Source organism: Otolemur garnettii, unplaced genomic scaffold, assembly GCF_000181295.1.
Source record: "Otolemur garnettii isolate 467f Iridium unplaced genomic scaffold, OtoGar3 scaffold00030, whole genome shotgun sequence".
Lineage (NCBI taxonomy): Eukaryota > Metazoa > Chordata > Mammalia > Primates > Galagidae > Otolemur > Otolemur garnettii.
In genome coordinates, this window is record NW_003852425.1 from 8187537 (window position 1) to 8200880 (window position 13344).

The window sequence follows — 13344 nt, forward strand, 5'->3', positions numbered from 1 at the left end:
GAGTGGCTCACTGTGCCTACGCTGTACAAAAATATAGTTTATGCTGAACTCCTCTTCCTCTGGGAGTCTGGCGTTTGGGCTGTGCTCAAGCAGGGGATGCCTTCATGACTAGGCCCAGCTAACACCCTGGGTGCTGCCCCTCCAATGAACTCCCCTAGTAGCCAGCATTTCCTGCTTGTCACAATTTACTGGAGGAATTAGCACATCCTATGTGACTTCACTGGGAAAGTACTCCTGCAAGCTTGCAAATGGTTTCTAATCAAATGAGGGAAACCATTCAATGCTCTAATGCAGAGGTTGGCAAATTTTTTCTCTAAAGAGGCCATATGTCTATGTTGCAACTACTCAATTTTGCGCCAAGGCAGCCATAGAGTACACATCAATGAACATGCGTGGATGTGTTCCACTAAAACTTTACTCACAAAGACAGGAATGCAGGCCAGGTTTTCCCATCAGCCCCCAGTTTGCCAGCCCCTGCCTAACAGGACAGAGGTAGAAAGTGTTGAAAGACAATTCTCCACAGGGCTTGCTTTTCTGCCCATTGTGAACAGAGGCCTTCACTACTTTTGTTCAAGATGTTTTTCTTTCCAAGGCTGTTTGTATAGCAAATAGCCTTGTAAGATAGAGACCCTGTCTTTCTCCAAAGCCAAGAGCAAATGTGATAACTACCCAGGATATAAAGATAATCCTTTCCTCTGGGGCAAACGTCAGTCTGACTTACTGCCAACTATGAACGATTTTGTTTTCTTTTCTGAGTGTAGGGTTCCAGTCCTGTAAAGTAGCACACTGCTGGTCCAGGTGTTTCCTGCCCTGGTTAGTGTGCCCGCTCAGTGTTAGGACTCAGGTAAGCAGAGCAAAGGCTGATATTCTGACCACCACTATTGCTGTGACTAACAGTCTTCTGTCACTGACCCAGGAATCTTGTATGTTTCCATTCATGAAATAGTGGCGTGCTAAATTGTTATCTTAAGGTTAGGATAAAAATCTCAGGTCCTGCATGGTCTTGGCAGGAGGTACTAGGGTTCCAAATGATTTGATAGGGTGGAGCTTCCTATATCCCGGTACCACCTTCCTATTTGGAATTTTTACATCATAAAGACAGAAATTCATAACCTGTTTGAGGCACTGGAGGGCAAGTTAGCCTGTACCTTAATTCTCCATGGCTCATTCTTAATCATCCTTCAATTCTCAAGTTAGGGGCCACTACGGGTAGAAAGTCTCCTGTGATGTGATCCAACCACACTATCCATAGAAATCCAGAGATAGCCCCGTTTAGTGTTTCCATCACCTTCTGTGTATATCTCTACCAAAACAAGTACTTTTTTCTAAATAGTTGTGTGTTCCCTTCAATAAACTATACGTTGCTAAGAGCAAGGATCATTCATCTCCATATCCTCAATACCCACCACAGTTCCTACCTGCAGCAGAACCCACAGGAATCTGTTGCTGGGGCTGATCAAGCACCTTGCACCTGTCATGCCCTTTACCACTCATCCGTGTGTTCCCGGCATGCAAAGGGACAGAGTCAGCACTGCTTTTCCAGTCAGAACTCTAGCTTATGACATTCCCCAAAGCCTCCAAGATGGAAAGATGTAGCCTCCAAGTTCTAGGCTACATCTCAGAAGAAGGATTGCTTTAAGGGCGCTTGTGTTTAACCTCAGGGGGCCACAGGTCGCCTTTAATGCAATAGAACAGGATATGCATTTAAAGGATGTTTATACCTCACTCCTAGAATCAGGTCCAGCATGGTAAAATTTTTATCCAGTGAACTTTGTGTTCATTAATCACAAAACATTATTTCTTCTTCTATAAAAATAAAGGTACCAGAATGTTGTGGGAATTCAGATATTATCATTTTAGAAGTGTTTTCTAAGATAGCTCAGGGAGGAACGTACATATGATTTGTCTTTTTTTTTTTCCTGTAGTTTTTGGCTGGGGCTGGGTTTGAACCCACCACCTCCAGCATATGGTGCTGGTGCCATTGAGCCATAGGCGCTGCCTTCTTTTTTTTTTTTTCTAAAGAGAGAGAAAGAAAACTGCTTACTTTGGAGCTGGATTACCTGACTCTCATACGTATTTTAAATCCTGCTCTACTCAACACTCACTGCTCTCTACAATATGGAGTTCCAACCAAATGTCTTCTTCTCATACACCTTCCTCTGTTTTTGGAAATAGCCCTACTGGGCCCTACTGTCGCTTCCTGAGGTATATGGTTCTTTCTTTTCCCCCAGAGTGAGACTTGGGTGTTGTTAAGTTTTGTGGTGGATTCACTCCAAACGTATGTGAGATAAACTCGTGACCACTACTCAGACCACCAGCTGGGGAAGTGAATGTGCTGTGAGGTGCAGCAGGATTTGGGGTCATATAGACATTTTAACAGTGTTAAACCTGCTGATCCGCCAGCATAATGTGTTTCTCCATCTGTTTTGGTGCTCTGAGGTCTCCTTCTCGGGAGCTCGTAGTTCTCCCTGGAGAGGTCTTTTACCTCCTTGGTTTAAAGTCTGAGTTGTAGGTGTGCTGTCTGCAGGCTTTCAACTTTCTGTGACCAACTGGGCTGTCCCCTGTAGCTCAGATTCAGCCTGCTGCTGCCCACACAAAGCCTTTCTGTTTCTGAATGTCCACACGGGTCCCCTCATGGCCATCTATCTTTATTCTTCATTGTATCTGTCTTCAACAGCGACACGGGGTGAACTTCTGGGTAAGTCCCCAAGAGAGTCCACAGGACCAGCCTGTTTCTGGGCTCAGTAGCTCCTGAAGCTGCTAGTATCTTTCTTTGGATATTATTATCGGCTAATAATTTTAAATGAAACAATTAATAGAGGGACACCAAACTTGCTGAATCCCAGCAGAGATATGTACTGGATATATGAATAGTTTTTAGTTAGATCTTATCTGACTTGACCGTTTATAAGGCAGGAAGAGCAAAGGTCATAAGGAGGGAACATGTCAGGGACTGGGCAAGTCCAGGGGTGGGAACGGATTCAGTCAAAAATGGATGTTCCAGGTATGATGATACAAAGGTGTGTTCTAAAAGAAAACCATGTGATATTGAAAGATACCACAGCCTTGTAGTATCGGTGGAAGTGTGGTAAGTTTATGCCTCCCAATTTGTCTTTTTTGCTTAAGGTTGCTTTGGTTATTTGGGCTCTTTTCTGGTTTCATACAAAGTGTAGAATTATTTCTTCTAGATATGTGAAAAACGACATTGGTATTTTAATTGGAATTTCATCAAATCTGCAGATGACTTGGGGTCATATAGACATTTTAACAGTGTTGAACCTGCCGATCCACCAGCATAATGTGTTTCTCCATCTGTTTCAGTGCTCTGAGGTCTCTGAGGAGCTCATAGTTCTCCCTGGAGAGGTCTTTTACCTCCTTGGTTTAAAATATTCCTAGGCATTTTATGTTCTGTATTGCTCTTATGAAAAGTATTGAATCTTTGATTCTCAGTCTGAGTGTTGCTGGTGTACAGGAATGCTATTGCTTCGTGTACATTGATTTTGTAACCTGAGCATACAGGATGCTTTAGCTGGAGCTTACGAAAACCAGGAGTTTCATCCCTGGACCCCAAAACGTAGACGGACTTACAGATTATCTGAATCTATAGCGAACAAATCAAACTTTCTTAACTCACACCACATGAAAAGATAATACAAGATGGTAAAGCAACATGGCTGGAAAGTAAATGACCCCCCAAGCAAGACAAATATGTTACACCAACTTACAACCAGTATTAAATGGGTTCAAAGTGGCCTCTGAACGGCTAGAGTTGACATACTCATGCTTGCAGGCACGGAATCCTTTGTTGTTACTGCGCTAACTGGCATTTATGATTTGGCAGTCAGTTGGCTCCCACACCCTTTACTTCACTTTTACTTTTCAAATGGTTGAAATTCAATGATTTTCTGCCATATAAGGACTATTGTGTCCGGCCGATCCCAGTCAATAAGAGATGAGGTACGGGATGTGCTAGGGCCTCATCTGCCCATTCTGTGTAAACTTTCTCGGTTATTTGCTACATTACATTTCTTTCCTTAACTGATAGGGACTTCATAAACTGTCACTGAAAAAACATGGCAACACAATCTTAGAGCCATCTCATTTCCAAGGAATCATACGTTTTGTTATGTTGCAGGTAAGGGGGCAGAAACATGATATATTCTGTAGCTTTGTATCTTACCCTGTGTCAAGAGGATTTTTACATATTTGCCCTTGAATAGTATGCTATTAAAGAATTAAAAAATCCAAACATTAGAGCATCAAAGAGAAGAGAATGTTGTAATTGGCTGTGGTATTGATTACTCATCATAGACAAAGAAGAGAAGAAAGTCACTCATTCTCAAGAAGCCGGGACCAGGTTACGCCCACAGGCCTCAACCACAAACAAACATTTTTTTTTTTTTACTCCTCAATCTTGAAATTCTGAAAATGTGAGGGAATGGCCAGAATATGTGGTTTGGACTTTTGAACCAAAAAGGAAATCTCAACATCTAATTAATAGAATCCATTTAGGCCAAAGAATCTAATAATTCACTTAATATTATTTTGGAAAGAAAATAAAAAGCTCTCTTAAGAGTTTTATACATTTTATTAATTATCTTATGAAATCTTTAAAGCTTGAGTCTCTCCTGATCAGAAATGCTAAATTCCTCTTAAAATTCTGTGTATTTAGGCCAGAAATATTTCCTAAACAACTACTGTTTGGGGAATTGTTTTAGTTTTAGGTTTGAGTATGTGTGGTATAGATATGAAATACAAAAAGTAAAAGAAGACAAAATCCTTTCAAAAATTAAAGAAATATCCTCTGATGAGGGTCACTGTGCAGGTATGTTAAAGTGCTATGGAAATCAGTAAGGGAGTACCTGTCTGGTGATGAAGAGGGTGATGGAGTTATAAAATGCTTAAAATGCTTCCTAATGAGTTTCTGAACTCAGCCTTAAATGATGAGAAGGAGTTAGCAAGAACTAGAAGCATGAGAGGGCTGCCTTTGTAGGTATAAAAATCTGTGACGCCTTTTGAGCAAAGCAGACAGTGTGCTGTGGCTGGGGTAAAGAACAGGCACCGGGAAACAGAGGGCATGGCCAGATTAGAAACCTGAGGTGAGGACTTTGGGTCCCAAGGCCAAGGATCACAAATTCCAATGTTATAGGGCAGAGCTGAGCCAACTACAGCCCCCTACCTTTATTTTGTAAATAAAGTTTTATTGGAACACAGCCATCTTGATGTATTGTTATGAGCGTTGTCTTAGTCATTTTCTGCACCTATAACTGAATACGATGAGCGGAGAACGTTTTAAGAATAGAAGTTTGTTTAGCTCAAGGTTCTGGAAGCTGCTAAGTCCAAGGCCGAGGGGCCACTTCCGGTGACAGCCTGCTCACTGCATCTCCGTGCAGCGGAGACATCACAGGGGCGAGAGCAGCAGCCTGCTCACTCCTCTCTCTCTTCCACTTCTCACAAAGCCCCAAACCTGTCAGGGGGGTCCCACACTGATAACTTTATTAAATTCTAATTACTTCTTAAAGACGCCATCTTTAAATACCATCCACATATGAATTGGGGATTAAGTTTCCAACACTTGAAATTTGGGGGACATGATGAAACTATAGCAGCTGCATTGGCACCACAGCTACAGAGGGGAGTATTTGTGACAGAGACTGTACAGCAAAAAAAAAAAAAATGCAAAAGAATAAAAACCCTAAAGTGTTTATTAACTGGTTGTTGACAAGAAACTAAGTTTGTTTTAAGACATAGGACTTGAATGAAGGGGGCAAGCTGTGTGGAAAGTGAATGCCTTGTGTATATTCTACATGGTTGGAGGAATCCATGATCCATTCAGAGGGATTGGAGCCTGTGTCTCCCTAAATGCCATCCTACTGTCCCTCTGTCTCCTAGCCACCAAAGCTGGAAAACTGAGAGTCCACTCTGATTCTTTTCTCTCCAGCCCACACATCCAGTGCTGGCGGCTCTCCTCCTGGCTATCTCACTCACTGGCTTCTAACTCTCTGTCCTGCCTCTGTCACCCCTTCAGGACGTGTCTGCCTTTGCCCATGTTGATGGGGCTGTGGTTCCTCACCGGCCTCCCACTGCCCACGGCTGGGTCTGTCCTGGGCATAGATGCTGGTTTGATCTTCCTAAAATGCTGCTCTATGCAGCGGAACTATTATTTGATGCTTTTTTCTTTTCTCATAAAATCACTTCTAGATGCCTTTGTCAGGTTTTCAAGACTTCTCAAATCTGCAAAGTCCTGATTTCCCCAATCATAGTCCTGACTATACTGAGGGAAATAAAACCAAGTACAACAAACCTAATCCAGACTGTTGCCCTGTGCTTTACTATGGTCATTAATTTTACCTATCTGAGTGAATTTAGATAATTTGTCTTACCTAAAAAAGCCTTTATCAGTCTACAATTTAATTCCTGTCTGTTCTCCAAGAAACTTAGCACAAATCTATTCCTACTCGGAAGCGTCCCAACTCCCATGGCCACCATGCTCTCCCTCTAGTTTCCACCTGCACAAAAACTGTTGTCTTTCATGCACAGTCTAGGCCTTCCTGACACACTGGCCTGTAGTACACAGAATTCCTTTACATGGATTATTTTATCATCACACCTCGGTTGTGTCTGAGATCAGGGCTCTGTTTCTGCCTTTGCTAGAGCAGCTAGCTTAGCACAGCTATATTCCAGGTAGCCAATAAGCACTTGTTGATTGGTGGGGCTTTAAACACTGTAGAAGTAAGAAGAAATGATACAATAGTTACAAATGATTTTGAAACCCAGTCAGGATGGTGGCTGAAGCCTCCTGAAGGGCTCCTGTGCTTCCGCCATAAGAAGTTCCCAGGCTGGCAGGCCTGTTGCAGGAGCTTCCACGGCAGGAGCTCCCTGGCTGCTCCCTTCCCTGTGTTCTAAAGTCCAGTGTAAAGTCATATTCCAAAAGTTCGAAATGCACAGACCAGAAAGAAAGCACAAGCCTGTATTGCTTGACAAGTCACCTCAGAGGACAGGGCCCAGGCTTTAACAGCTGTCTTCTGTGACCCAAGCACAGGATAGAATATTCCACAGGAGTTCTTGGATCCCCACACAAAGCCATATAGGGTGAATCACATGGGGCCTGAGCAAAACCAGATGCTTGGGAAAGCAGTAACAGGAGACTCTGAAAATACTGCCCGGTCTAGACTGAATGCTTCAGTGGCCTCGAGATAAACAAAGTAGGCCAAGGGTGAAATGCATGAGCTCAGTCAGCATTACCCGGGAGAGTTCCAGCTCCTATCTTCAGGAAACAGCTAAGGCACGTTTATGCTACCACAGGCAAACTTGGCCTGCACTTTACTCGCTTTCTTGGAGACTGATCAGTGTACTTAATTTTATAGGACAACACATTCGCATAGCAAGCGTTTCCCAGATTCTAGGGCTTTATCTTGGGACATATGGAAAGGAACTCACTAGCAGGTGTTTCCTTCCTTCAGAAGGTGTGAACCGAGGTGGCTTCCGTTGCTGAGGAAGCGCGGGTATTTCAGAGCTCTGGCCTAGCTGTCTGCTTTCCTCAAATGTTACCTGCAGCAGACCAGTCTGATGTTCAGCATGTTTACCAGGAATAGATTTGCAAAGGTTGAAGGAAGGACCAGCTGAGTCTGAGGGAAGCATGAGCTCAGAGCCCCAGGTGCTACCTGCAGATGGTGTCAGGGAATGATCTCTCATTTGACAGACTAGGGAAACAGTGTTTCAAAATTAGTGCTGGCAAAAGTGTCTCACAATACTTTTATCTCCCCATCAAATTTCATGGATCCATCCAAGCTTTCGGTACTATCAGAATAAGGGTCCTGTTCAACTGGGATCACCAACCTGTGCATAAGATGTTGCTAGAACATTGTCTCAGAATCCCCAGGGTCACTTCCCAAGTTGACTTTGTTTCCAATCATCCTGTTTCTGACCTTCACTTGGACGCATTGAATCCTATCCCACTGGGCCCCACCAGCCTGATTAACATTCTTCCTCCAGATTGTCCTATGCAAGCCCTTGTTTACATCCTTCCAGGACCCCCTCCCATACCTGCTGCCTCTTCTCCAAGGCACCACTGATTGAAGATCAACTAATTCCTCTTTCCCACCCTCATCATGACTTTGCTTGGAAAGGCTGCAGTAAGCAGTTCTTCAGAAACAGATGTGTAATCAAGTTATGTTAGAAAGGCAGGGCATTATTACTTAAAAGGTCCAAACTCTCCTTCAGTAAAGTTAGACTATCATAATGTTTAGTCTAATTATTGACTAGTCAAATTAATGGTGAACCACTAAGCCCTGCCCTTGAGGACCATGGGTGGCAAGTGTCAGAGGCACCTGCAATTGACCTCAATGGGCAAATAAACTTTTAACTCCTGGAAAAAAAATCCATGTTTAAGATTCAAATCTTACAAATGGAATTCAAAATTAAGCTTGTGATCTATTAACACAGTGACCACATACAGAAGTAATAAAAATAAATGAAGAAATATAATTAGATTTATGTGCACAAAATTTTTTGAGGAAAATCAAGAGAAAGTGTATCCACATGAATATAATTTAAGTAAATGCTGTGAGCATTAAGGAAAAGGATTTTAGACTTTCAGCTTTTCAAGCAGCTTTATTCAAATACCTGAGTCTGCATTCCCAAGATAAATTCAAGTTTTCATGCCTCTCAGCCATAATATGGGAAGTTAAGAACTATAAGTAAGCAGTAATGTTTTTTTAATTTGCTTTGTATTAAGTTCCGCCCCCACCCCCAGCATTGCTTTTATGATGGTTCAGTCTATTCAACAGAGAAAAGAAGCATCTTATAATTTCCTGTCATTGAACTTGTGATTCTTCTGTGACCTCTGTTCTTTCAAATCAAATGATCTTTTGAAGGACAGATCACGTCTTTTCCCTGCCTTGAAGCCATACACAACTGTACTGACCAACTATGTGTTGTTTTATCTTGTGAACTCTTACTTTTCTAATTGTCCTCTCTGTTCTTCTAGCTTTGCTTGATTACATGAAGTGGATGCCTGTGCTCATGAGAATGTACCTCGGGGTACAGACCAGCATACAACCTCACGGAGTACGGCTTTCTATCAAAATGTCGTTCCTTCGCTGGGTATTTAGATTTAGTGGTTTAACAATATCTTGGTTTTAAGATTAAAAAATGACTTCCTTTTAAGAGGGTTCTGGGAAGATGGCAGAGTAGGAAGCAGAAAGAATCTGTTTTCCCATGTAGACAACTGACCTGGCAGAGGTTGTCTGCTGTAACTAGTTTGAAATTCTCGGTCTATTTAAGGCTTGCAACTTCCAGAATAAGGCTTGCAAGGTAATTTGCAGTTAATTCCACTCAACTTCAGCCTTTAGTACAGTAGCAGTTATCCATTCCCCACCCCAAGCCATGTGTCAGTGTGTGCCTGTGTTCCTGGAGTAGGTTGCAAACAGATTGCAGGAGTCAGGGTGAGCAAAAAAAGACCCTGCCCTCCAAATATCAGGGATCTGGGCTCTGATTACCCATTGCTGCTTCTGATCATAGAAATGCAGACAAAAAGACGAGTGTCCACTTTTGCTGCACCTCTCACTGATACCGGAATTTCACCTTCAGTAGGTCCTTGGTCTCAGAGATTCAAAGAATGAATCCACCGACCACAGGTCAGTGGTAAGACAGGATTCATTTACAGAAAAGAATACAAAAACACCAAAGCTCCTACCAGAGAGAAACAAACCAAGTCGGGGGAAGAAGCTCTCTCTCTCCCTGTCTCTCTCCGGCTGTTTGTCTAGGGCTATATATATGGTTGCAAGGATCCTCTGTCCTTACATTTAGCAGACACTCAGTAGCTAATGAATGGCTACAATTCCTTTTATTCCCAGGCCTAGGAAATCTACATGAAATTGATCAGGCCTAGAAAACTTACTTGAAATTGACTAGGCCTAGGAAATGGGGGGTTCCCTGTTCTGCCACAAGTACAAGGGGAGAGAGGCCTAAGGTGCTGGTGTCTCCTCAGCAGTTGTCTGGCCCCTCTGGCTACAGGAGCCTCCTGCAGAGCCCCCTGCCTACCCTCCATCCCACTGGTTCCTCTGCCAGCTGCCACCACACCAACACCACCAAGGCAGAGGTGGCAGGTCCACCCCTCAGGGTCCATCTGTGGAGTCACCCGTCCTGTATCAATTCTCCCTCTCTGAGTAGAAATTCTAACTGCTGTTAGGGAAAAAGGATGAACGCTCCATCTAACTGCTTCCTGCTGAATCCATGATGATGGAAGGGGACGGTTAGAGTTTCTCCAGAGGAAGAATGATCCAGGGGTCCATGACAGAATCAGGTCTTGGACTGAAACCATCCTTACTGTGTGTGACTTGATGACATTTCTGGCAGACACAAATCTGATTAGCACATTAAAATGCAAGGGCAGAACAGTGAGAGGAAGGGGTTAAAGAGTGTCAGGTTAGAAGAATAAAGTCAGTGATGTTAAAAGAAAACTATATTAACACTTTCCTTGCTGTCTTCTAAACAATAACTTAAAATTTTCTTTAGGCTCACAAGTGTAGGTGGACTGTAGCTGATTCTCTTCATGGTCTGCTTCTGTAGGAGGTGGTGGGTTGCAGGATTTTACTCATGAATGATGTATCCAGGAATCCATTCCCATAACTTTGTAGAGGTCCTTCACCTCTTTTGTTATGTTTATTCCAAGGTGTTTCATTTTTTTGAAGCTACTATGAAGGAAATTGTGTCCTTGATTAGCTTCTTCTCTTGGATGTTATTGGCATATACAAAGACTACTGATTTGTGGACATTGATTTTATATCCTGAGACATTGCTGTATTTTTTGATCACATCCAGGAGTCTTGTGGTTGAGTCTTTAGTGTTCTCTAAGAATAAAATCAAGAGTTTGATTTCCTCTGCACCCATTTGGAGGCCCTTTATTTTTTGCTCTTGTCTAATTGTATTGGCTAGAACTTCCAGCACTATGCTGAATAGTAGTGGTGATAGAGGACAACCTTATCTAGTTTCAGTTCTAAGTGGAAAAGCTCTCAGTTTTACTCCATTCAGTACAATATTAGCTGTGGGTTTGTCATAGATGGCTTTGATCAGATTAAGAAATGTACCACTTATGCCTATATTCTTCAGTGTTCTAATTAGATGAGGATGCTGGATTTTTTTGAATGATTTTTCTGGATTGAGAGGATCATATGGTCTTTGTTTTTGCTTCTGCTAATATGGTGAATTACGTTTATGGATTTGTGTATGTTAAACCAGCCATGCATCTCTGGGATGAAACCTACTTAATCATAATGAATGATTATTCATTGTGTGTAGATATAATCCATTGGCTAGGATTTTATTGAGACTTTTTGCAGCTATATTCATTACTCAAATTGGTCTGAAATTCTCTTTTTAGTATAAGGGTAAGATTTGCTTCATAGAACACATTGGGGAAGATTCCTTCCTTCTCAAATTTTTGGAATAATTTCTGTAGTAAGGACATAAGCTCTTCTTTGAAAGTTTAATAGAATTCTGGTGTGAAGCCATCTGGACTAGGACATTTTTTTTGAGGGGAGTTTTTTTTATTGTTTCTTTGATCTCAGTTCTTTAAATTGGTCTGTTCAAGAGATCTAGTTCTTCTGGATTAAGTCTACAGAGAAGGTGTGATTCCAAGTATTGATCCATTTCCTCTACATTGTTAAATTTCTGGGCATAGAGTTTCTTGTAGTACTCAGAGATAGTCTCTTGTACTTTGGTGGCATCTGTTGTTATTTCCCCTTTATTGTTTATGATTGAGGTTATTAGAGATTTTACTTTTTTGTTTCTAGTTAATCTGGCCAAAGGTTTGTTGATTTTATTTATTTTTTCAAAAAATCAACTTTTTGTTTTATTAATTTTCTGGATGATTCTTTTGTTTTTAATTTTGTTTATCTCTGATTTAATTTTGGTTATTTCTTTTTTCTGTTGGGTTTAGAATTAGATTGTTCTTTTTTTTTTTTTTCCAATTCCATATGATGTTTCATCAGTTGGTTAATGAGGTCTCTTTTTGTTTTTCAAATGTAGGCATCTAATGTGATAAATTTCCCTCTTAAGACTGTTTTGCTATATCCCACAGGTTTTGATATCTTGTGTCTTCATTGTTGTTATGTTTGAGGAATTTAATTATTTCCTCTCTTATCTCTTTCTAAACCCAACCATCATCCTGCCCCTCAAATGACCAGTTTCTAAAGGAAAATTATAAAGCACACAAGGAAACAGGAAGGATGAAACATTCAAAGGGGGAAAAAATGTACAGAAAATGTCCCTAAAAATGATCTACTGAACAAAGACTTAAATTATTTTGAAGATGAACAAAAAAAACTAAAGGAAGTTATGGAGAAAGTGAAGAATATTAAGGATAAATAAAATGGAAATATTAATAACATGTAAAAAACCTAAAACAAAACAAAACAAAACAAAAAGAAACTCTGGATATGAAAAGTACAAGGACTAAAATTAAAAAATTACTATTTAGACCTTCTGGGATAGCATCTGGAGAGTCCCTGGTATTCTGCCAGCTTCAGAAGCAGGAGGGAAAGCAAGCCTAGCAGAGGTACCCATTCCATTCCCAGCTTATTCTGTAGCTGGTGATTGGAAGACACTCTGCTACAAGTGAAAAAAAAATTTGCTATTCAGAAGTATTCAAAGTCTGTTTTTATCAGGCAGAATAAAGAATCAATGAATATAGCACAATGGCAATTATTGAGTCTGTACAACAGATAATTGAAATTGAAGATAAGTGAACAGAGCCTAAGGAACCTGTGATACAACATGAAATGGATCAACATGTGCATTATGCAAGTTCTAGAAGATGAAAAGAGAGAAAAAGAAAGAGGCAGAGAGAATATTTGAAAAAAGCAATGGCTGAAAACTTCCCAAATTTAGTGACATGAATATATACATTCCTGAAGCTCCATGAACTCCAAGTGAGATAAACTCAAAGAAACACACCAAGATACATTTTAATTAAACTTCTGAAAGACAAAGGAAAGGAATAATTTTTGAAAGTAGCAGAGAGATGTGATTAATAACATACAGAAGATTCTCAATAAGATTATCAGCAAATTTCTCATCTAAAAATTTGAAGGCCAGAAAATAGTGGGGTACTATGTCCAAAGTGATAAAAGAAAAACACTGTCAACTAAGAATCCTATATCTGGTAAGACTGTCCTTTAAAAGTGAAGGAGAAATTAAGACATTCTGACATAAACTAAAGTTGAGATAATTCATTAACACTAGACCTTTCCTTCAAGAAATTGTCAAGAAAGTTCTGCAAGGTAAAATAAAAGGATGGCAGAAGATAACTAGAAGTCATATAGAGAAATAAATATCTAAATA

At 40.8% G+C, this 13344-nt stretch overlaps 1 non-coding gene across 1 annotated transcript; it reads left to right on the plus strand.

Moving 5' to 3' along the window:
• Positions 1-12480: 12480 nt before the first annotated feature.
• On the plus strand, positions 12481-12620 carry LOC111725052. Its single transcript, XR_002773215.1, has one exon. It is a non-coding gene; the product is annotated as a small nucleolar RNA SNORA7 (small nucleolar RNA).
• Positions 12621-13344: the final 724 nt, after the last annotated feature.